Source organism: Macrobrachium rosenbergii, chromosome 41 (assembly GCF_040412425.1).
Source record: "Macrobrachium rosenbergii isolate ZJJX-2024 chromosome 41, ASM4041242v1, whole genome shotgun sequence".
Taxonomy (NCBI): Eukaryota; Metazoa; Arthropoda; class Malacostraca; order Decapoda; family Palaemonidae; genus Macrobrachium; species Macrobrachium rosenbergii.
This window is the reverse complement of record NC_089781.1, coordinates 39,765,079-39,775,078: the sequence shown is the minus strand read 5'-3', so window position 1 is coordinate 39,775,078 and position 10,000 is coordinate 39,765,079.

Sequence of the window (10,000 nt, the reverse complement as noted above, 5' to 3'; positions counted from 1 at the left end):
TCATAAAGAATGTTCATCATTTTTATGGTTCCGCTTACTATTCCACTAGCTGGGCAAAAAAAAAAAAAAAGAGAGAGAGAGAGAGAGAGAGAGAGAGAGAGAGAGAGAGAGAGAGAGAGAGAGAGAGAGAGAGACGTGACAGAATAAAAATTTTTACCTATGATTTATTCCTTCTAATTGTACATCAATAACATTGGAGAGTAAGTAGACACAATCACAATATTGGTTGCAATATTAACCACATTTCTGGGTAATATTTTTATCAATGATCAAGCACCCAGCTGACAAGGGATACGCAATCTAGAAATTCAGATGAATTCTGCAGTGTTTGAAAAATGGTTTAAAACCCAGCTTCTTCCCAATATAGGGCCATCTGCCATCATAGTGTTGGATAACGCTTCTTATCATTCAGTTCGAATTAATAAACCTCCGACAATGTCTGCCAAAAGGATGAAGTTAAAGACTGGCTAATAAAAATTAGTAAAGTTGCAAAGACATTCATGTAAAGAAAATGATTACGTGATTGACAGACTGGCAAGAGATCATGGACATAGTGGTTAGGCTGCCTACATATCACTGCCAGTATAATGCAACAGAACTGATATGGGCGCAGGTGAAATCATACGTGGCAAAGAAGAATCATTTTAAAAATCAGACCTGCTTCCTTTGGTCAAAGAAGCAATTGAATCCATATCTTCTGACAACTGGGCTAATGATGTGAGACATGCCGAAGATATAAAAAGAGATGACGCTTCAAGAGATGTTTGCATTGATAAATATATAGATTCTTTTGTTATCGATGTAGCATCCTCTGACGAGGATTCTTCATAAGTAATGTCTCCTCATACTTCGATTGTAAATAAATTTATTGCTTTCCCTTGTTGTGTGATATCCTGTTGAACACTGAAATTGAAATAAATTGAAATATAGATCTGTTTTTTCGACAGAAAGTGGCAGAAATATCTTTAAAAATCTACATATAACAGAAATGCCACAGCAGTGATGAGTATCATATGACAGTGCTTTAAAAGCACAGGTAAATCTAATACTGTATAAATGTGTAATATATATATATATATATATATATATATATATATATATATATATATATATATATATATATATATATATATATATATATATATATATATATTTGTGATATAGTTTTGAGCTTTTGAATTGCTTTCTTTCGTGCATGCCGTAATCCGTCTTTACCTCCTTGCTGTATCAAGGTTGAATTTTCACTGTACAGCTATAAAATAGCTCATAATAAACATTCTTTAAATATTGTTACACCCAATATATATATATATATATATATATATATATATATATATATATATATATATATATATATATATATATATATATATATATATGTGTAACAATATTTAAAGAATATTTATTATGAGCTATTTTATAGCTGCACAGTGAAAATTCAACCTTGATACAGCAAGGAGGTAAAGACGGATCACGGCATACACGAAAGAAAACAATTCAAAAGCTCAAAACTATATCACAATTATATGACTTCGATAACAGCAAAGGAACAGTAATAAAAACTATAGTAGATGACGTAACTCAAGAACATTGCTCAGTACAGCATCCAAATAAACAAAACTGAAAATGAAAGCACATCTAGGTTTCCAAATTTCTTGCATCTATCATTTTCATATATTGAATTTTTTTTTTTTTATCTAAAATTTAAGTGGGACAACAAAACTTCATTCAGAACTTTCTATTATAGTACACGTGCTTGATAACAGGCGCAAACAATGAGAGCTTGAAGTCAGAAGGTTAATGGTCAGTTTAAGAGGGGCAAAGTCTCTTCCTAAAACGGTCGTACTATAGTAACCCCACCCCTTTCTTGTTTACTTTAACCTTGTTTACTCTTATTCAGTTTTCATCCTCTGGACTTTACTACTGAAGGTAATCTATTTCTTGTTTTGTCATTGTCATTTTTCAATCTTTAAAGCATTTTAATTTTGTAAGCTCTGTTGTCAGTTTTAATTAGTGTTTTTGTATCTTTTTAGCCAGAAAAGATGGGATATGGGTGATCCTGAAGCGCACCTATTAATAAATATATCAATGATGAGCTGACTGTTCTTCCTATCCGTACTCCCTACTATATATATGCATATATGTATATATGTATATATATATATATATATATATATATATATATATATATATATATATATATATATATATATATATATATATATATATATATATATGTATTATATGTATATATATATATATATATATATATATATATATATATATATATATATATATATATATATATATATATATATATATATATATATATATATATATCTTTCTATCTATGCATCTATCTCTGTGTCTAACTATCTGTTAATACACACACTAACACACACATATATGTATACATACGTATATATTAACTTTATCACATACACAATTGTTCTGTGCATTAACTAAATTACTAAAGGACCTCATTCAAACTGGATGGTATCTATAGATACCATGCAGTTTGAATGAGGTCCTTTTAGTAATATATATATATATATATATATATATATATATATATATATATATATATATATATATATATATATATATATATATATATATATATATATATATATATATATATATATACATCATCTTAAGGAAAGCAGTAGGGAAAGGCATCCTCATCATCTACAGTTTATTTTCAATGCCGACGTTCATGACGAATTCCAAGTCGCATTTTCAAGGCTATAAAATATAATATAATTTGCGAACATCAATAACAAATTAATGCAATGGCAACAGCTCTTTATGTAGTAAAAATATTTAAAACAAAACACCTCATTCCAAGACAAGTCAATAATGAGTAAAAGGAGTTCACTAAAATCTTAAAACAACCTACCTATATGAAAGAAAGAACAAGACTAACATAAATAAGTACAAACAGAGTGAGGAAAACCAGTTGCCCAAACTAGGCTATAAACAATTTCACTGAGGACGATTGAGTATTTAACGACGGCACAGTCTTCCTGATAATTATGGATTCTAGGATGGTTAAGTCGTTGTTGTTCTGCACTCGGCCTAGGATGGAAAAATCCTTGCTGTCAATATAAGTTTTACATAATTTTGAATGATTTCGTATATTTGATTGCTCAGGATTAGATAACCTGCTACCTGTTCTATGACTTATGCCCCTGTGGGAATCTATGCGGACCTTCAACAGCCTCCTCGTGCATCCCACATATGTATATCCCGTGATCACATCCCGGGCAAGTGTACTTGTAAACAACGCTGGACGAAAACAGAGGACTGAGCCGGTCTTTGACTCTGAACAGAGACCCTATTGTAAAGGGATTTTTCGGGATGATTTTCAGGTTTAAAGCTGGAAAACTCTTTTGAATAATGGCTGTGCATTTTCTCCTAAAAGTATCATCATGCACGAAAGGGAAACTTGCATACATCTTTAGTTTCGGCACAGTCGATTCAGGTGTTGCCGGAGTCATTTTCTGTAGTAGCAGTTTATTTAGGGATCTGAAAAAAAGTCGTGATGGAAAACAATTATTATTGAAATATTTCACTAAAAAGGATATCTCATCGTGGAAACTCTTCCAGTTTGACGAGTGGGTGTAAGCCCTATGGAGGAGGGTTAAAATAGAGTTCAGTTTCAAATGAAAGAAACACGAACTATAAAAATTCATTCCCAAACCAGTAAATGTATTTTTCTATACACACCTGTGTAAAAACCTGAGTCACCTCTGGAAATAATAAGATCAAGGAAGGGGAGTTTGTTATTTACCTCCTTCTCCATAGCGAACCTTATGTTTGGATGTTGTCGGATGACGAACTCCAGAAAGGACTCTGCATGACATTCATGACGAAATAGGAGAACGTGTCGTCAACATATCTTCGATAAAATAGAGGGCGGAACCTAATGGGACATTCTTCTATTATGCGCTCCTCCAGGAGCACATGAAGATGTTAGCAAAAATTGGACCAAGTGGTGATCCCATGGCCATCCCTTCAGTTTGTTTATACAAACTGAAGGCAAAGGTCGTGTCCAGCACGGCCAGCTCTAAAAGTTGTTTAAAAAATGTCCTACTAAAATTATTAAAAATTGCATCTTCATCAGTAAAAAGTTTGCTTAATATTATCTCAGTATTATTATTATTATTATTATTATTATTATTATTATTATTATTATTATTATTATTATTATTATTATTATTATTATTATTATTATTGGAGAAGCAATTCCACAGTTATGTATATGTACATATATTTAAAGATAAATATACAACTGTGGATTTGCTACTTCATTTTAAGACTCATGCTACTATGAGTATTTTTTTTATTACTATTTTTTTTTTTTTTAGAATATGAATCCAATTCATACGGGACAAGCATACAGGGACCATTGACTTGAAATACAAGCCTCCAAAGTATATGGTAGACAGGTTTTCCAGGAATATTGGAAAAGTTTTCCGTGCGTCTTTAATAGTGTTCTTGAAGACTCTAAAACTTATTTCTTTTCCGAAGAAGAATTTTTATTTAAATAAGACAAGCGATTTAAACTACTCTGTATCCTTCAAAAATCTACTATTATAATTTGATGCTGGTACCATAAAAAAACTATATATTTATAACTTACTCTGCTATGCGAAAAAACTTAATCATTCCTTGCTGGAGGCAGCCATCTCTCTCTCTCTCTCTCTCTCCCCCCTTAATAAGGTGATCAATGGCAATGGAGAAGCCTTGTTAAAACAAAAAGGTCACTTTTCTCTTGAAGCTGACTGGATTACTGGGCGCTAGTGATGACCATTTCAGGAAACAGAAATTCTTGAGACCACCTTATTTTTAACTATTGGGAAAAATTAACGCACACAGACGCACAAACCAGTGTATACACACACACACACACACACACACACACATATATATATATATATATATAAATATATATATATATACTTATATATACATATATTTATGTATATGTATCTATCTATATATTTATATATAATTTATAATAATAATTTCCAGTTGATCTTGTCCTCCCAGGGTGAAATTTTCTAGAAAGCTTTATTGCCACGAAAATAGCATTTTTTTTAAAAATAAATGTAAATGTAGCGAAAAATCATCATCATCGTATCCTTTTCCCTCGTCGTCGGGAGGAGATATCTATCTATCTATCTATCTATCTATCTATCTATCTATATGTATATATATACATATATAGAGATATATAAATATATGTAGATATACATATATATATACATATATATATATGTATATATATATATATATATATATATATATATATATATATATATATATATATATATATATATATATATATATATATATATATATATATATATATATATATATATATATATATATATATATATATATATATATATATATATATATATATATATATATATATATATATATATTATATATGTATATATGTATATATATATATATATATATATATATATATATATATATATATATATATATATATATATATATATATATATATATATATATATATATATATATATATATATATATATATATATATATATATATATATATATATATATATATATATATATATATATATATATATATATATATATATATATATATATATATATATATATATATATATATATATATATATATATATATATATATATATATATATATATATATATATATATATATATATATATATATATATATATATATATATATATATATATATATATATATATATATATATATATATATATATATATATATATATATATATATATATATATATATATATATATATATATATATATATATATATATATATATATATATATATATATATATATATATATATATATATATATATATATATATATATATATATATATATATATATATATATATATATATATATATATATATATATATATATATATATATATATATATATATATATATATATATATATATATATATATATATATATATATATATATATATATATATATATATATATATATATATATATATATATATATTTCTCCGGCTCCCGGAAGGAGAAAAAAATGAGGATACGATGATGATTTTTCACTAAATTTTTAATTTCTTTCTTTTTTTAAATATTGATGTTTTCGTGGCAATAAAGCTTTCAAAAAATTTCATACCTTCTGCTGCAAGAAAGAATCATTGTCGCCTGGCGCCGTAATATCTTCGTGTTTTTCCTGCAGTCGTTTTAGAATTCTTCAGCTCATGCGTATAGTGCCATCACTCAATAGGTGCACTGACACCAAGGACTACAGTGGCCATCTCAGGGATCCTCCAGGAAGACGTCTTGAAGCCTTCAGAGACAGCATGTGAGCAAAGAAGGCGAAGTTTATGGTTAAAATGAACTGGATGACGAAGCAGATCGACTAAAAGAGATTTTCAAGAGGGAAAAGTACATCACGAGAATGGCAGATAGCTTCAGTCTGTAATTGTTTACTGCTGAAAATATGGACTACTTCGCGGAGCAGTATGAAGTCGAGGTTCCCGCCTTCTGCGATTATTCGGCACCTCTACAGTCGTATTGTCACTCACGGACGCAAGCTCTTCATTCGAAATAAGGAAGGAAATAATCAAGAAGAGAGGAAGACAGTGGAACGGAGGAACTGAAGAATTTATACGAAATAAAAGGTAGAGAACTTGAGGTGTTTTCTAAGCTGATTGAGAGGGGATTTTGGATGCCCAAAATTACCGCTTGGAGCAGTTCTTCGCTCGAAATAAGAAAGAGAAGGAACAAAAAGAGACGACATCGGCGTGGAGGTATACTGAAGAATGCTGACGAAGAATAAAGTAGATAACCTGAGGTGTTAGAAACTACTTCAAAGATTTTGGATTCACAGAATTACTTTTCGGAGAAGCAAGGAAGAATCGAAGGGATGATCAATATCGTCAGTAAGAGGGAATCTCATAAGTTTATAGAAGACGACTCCTTAAAGCAAAGAAGCTGTTTATGTGCCAGAAAAAGAACTCCAAGTAATGGTTATCGCGATGTTGAAATGATCTAAAACCTTCGAGATTTTCCTTGAAGACATTTTGGAATCCTTCAGTCCTCCGGCTCCTGGAAGGACGAGAGAAATGCCATTCGCGCATGCGCCGAGCTTCAAAGTGTCCAAGAACAATCTCCGAGATGCTTCAAATCGTCTGGAAGCCTTCGGAGACAGAAAGTGTCAGTTTTGAAAAGTAGGGTAAGAGAAAGCAAAGAGTATTGGTGAGGGGAAGGGTCCGACCCAGAGGCCGCTTCCTTCCTCCAAGGAAGCAGCCTATGGGTCTGACCCTTCCCATGGAAAGGGCCCAAGCCCTTTAAGGATTGGCCCCAAAGCCTACAAGGCTTGCCAGTCTTTTGAGGGTAGCCTTGAAGGGAAGGGTCCGACCCAGAGGCTGCTTCCTCGGAGGAAGGCAGGTATCCTGTCAGGCTGGGGAAGCAGGCCTGGAGAGGGCCCAAGAACTTCAAGGATGAGGCCCAAAGTCCTCCTAGGCTGGCCAGTCTCTTGAGGGCAGCCTTGAAGGGAAGGGTCTGACCCAGAGGCTGCTTCCTCGGAGGAAGGCAGGTATCCTGCCAGGCTGGGGAAGCAGGCCTGGAGAGGGCCCAAGAACTTCAAGGATGAGGCCCAAAGTCCTCCAAGGATGGCCAGTCTCTTGAGGGCAGCCTTGAAGGGAAGGGTCCGACCCAGAGGCTGCTTCCTCGGAAGAAGGCAGGTATCCTGCCAGGCTGGGGAAGCAGGCCTGGAGAGGGCCCAAGAACTTCAAGGATGAGGCCCAAAGTCCTCCAAGGATGGCCAGTCTCTTGAGGGCAGCCTTGAAGGGAAGGGTCTGACCCAGAGGCTGCTTCCTCGGAGGAAGGCAGGTATCCTGCCAGGCTGGGGAAGCGGGCCTGGAGAGGGCCCAAGAACTTCAAGGATGAGACCCAAAGTCCTCCAAGGATGGCCAGTCTTTTGAGGGCAGCCTTGAAGGGAAGGGTCCGACCCAGAGGCTGCTTCCTCGGAGGAAGGCAGGTATCCTGCCAGGCTGGGGAAGCAGGCCTGGAGAGGGCCCAAGAACTTCAAGGATGAGGACCAAAGTCCTCCAAGGACTGCCAGTCTCTTAAGGGCAGCCTTGAAGGGAAGGGTCTGACCCAGAGGCTGCTTCCTCGGAGGAAGGCAGGTATCCTGCCAGGCTGGGGAAGCGGGCCTGGAGAGGGCCCAAGAACTTCAAGGATGAGACCCAAAGTCCTCCAAGGATGGCCAGTCTCTTGAGGGCAGCCTTGAAGGGAAGGGTCCGACCCAGAGGCTGCTTCCTCGGAGGAAGGCAGGTATCCTGCCAGGCTGGGGAAGCAGGCCTGGAGAGGGTCCAAGAACTTCAAGGATGAGGCCCAAAGTCCTCCTAGGCTGGCCAGTCTCTTGAGGATAGCCTTGAAGGGAAGGGTCTGACCCAGAGGTTGCTTCCTCGGAGGAAGGCAGGTATCCTGCCAGGCTGGGGAAGCGGGCCTGGAGAGGGACCAAGAACTTCAAGGATGAGACCCAAAGTCCTCCAAGGCTGGCCAGTCTCTTGAGGGCAGCCTTGAAGGGATGGGTGGGCAGCCTTGAAGGGATGGGTCCGACCCAGAGGCTGCTTCCTCGGAGGAAGGCAGGTATCCTGCCAGGCTGGGGAAGCAGGCCTGGAGAGGGCCCAAGAACTTCAAGGATGAGGCCCAAAGTCCTCCAAGGATGGCCAGTCTCTTAAGGGCAGCCTTGAAGGGAAGGGTCTGACCCAGAGGCTGCTTCCTCGGAGGAAGGCAGGTATCCTGCCAGGCTGGGGAAGCAGGCCTGGAGAGGGCCCAAGAACTTCAAGGATGAGACCCAAAGTCCTCCAAGGCTGGCCAGTCTCTTGAGGGCAGCCTTGAAGGGAAGGGTCCGACCCAGAGGCTGCTTCCTCGGAGGAAGGCAGGTATCCTGCCAGGCTGGGGAAGCAGGCCTGGAGAGGGCCCAAGAACTTCAAGGATGAGGCCCAAAGGCCTCCAAGACTGGCCAGTCTCTTAACCCTATCTGGTGCAAGTTGGGTCTGGCAGACCCACCCTACGGGATTTTTTCATTTTTAGATAATTTTATTTAATAATCGTTTTTAGTTGATTCTATGATTACCAAAATATGGGAAATTATTAATTATTTTAATTTTCATTAGCCCTTTGATTACGGCCGAGATGAGACCTCACACTTACCACAATCCGGAGGGTTTTCAGACGGTAGTCACCCGTAGCATGCTAGACGCACAGAAATCGTAAACAATCATTGTAATAGCGTTTGTATTTGTTGTTTTGCTGCAAATTAACCTGTTTTATTTATATGATAATATTGTGATAGTAGCGATCCGTGATATAGATATTATGCAATTAATGTAACAACACAAATAAATAAGCTGCCAGTAATAAAGGAATATTCCAAAATCGGCAATTATTCCAACGGTCACGCCAACCAAATTCGACAAAGTGGAAGGTACAGCGAGCTGAAAACAAAGCGGGTCATTTCTGTCAAAGCACACGTGCATCTCAATATCACCTACATACATACATACATACAGTATATGTACAAACACACACACATTACTGCATCTATATATATATATATATATATATATATATATATATATATATATATATATATATATATATATATATATATATATATATATATATATATATATAACTTCTATATCTTATTATATATATATATATATGAATCATGAGTACAACGGCAACAATGATTACACGACACAACAATACATTTTGGACACTAGCGAATATGGACATTTGGAAGGTGACAATCGTATTTCCATGGCTGAGACAGTGGGTGGTACGTGAGATGCCGGAATCCTTTTTGATGGAAATGACCGGTCGTTGTTTTCTGCTCTTGCTTACCTTCCACCTGTGTTGAGTTTGGTGGCCCTGAACGCTGGAATACTACCT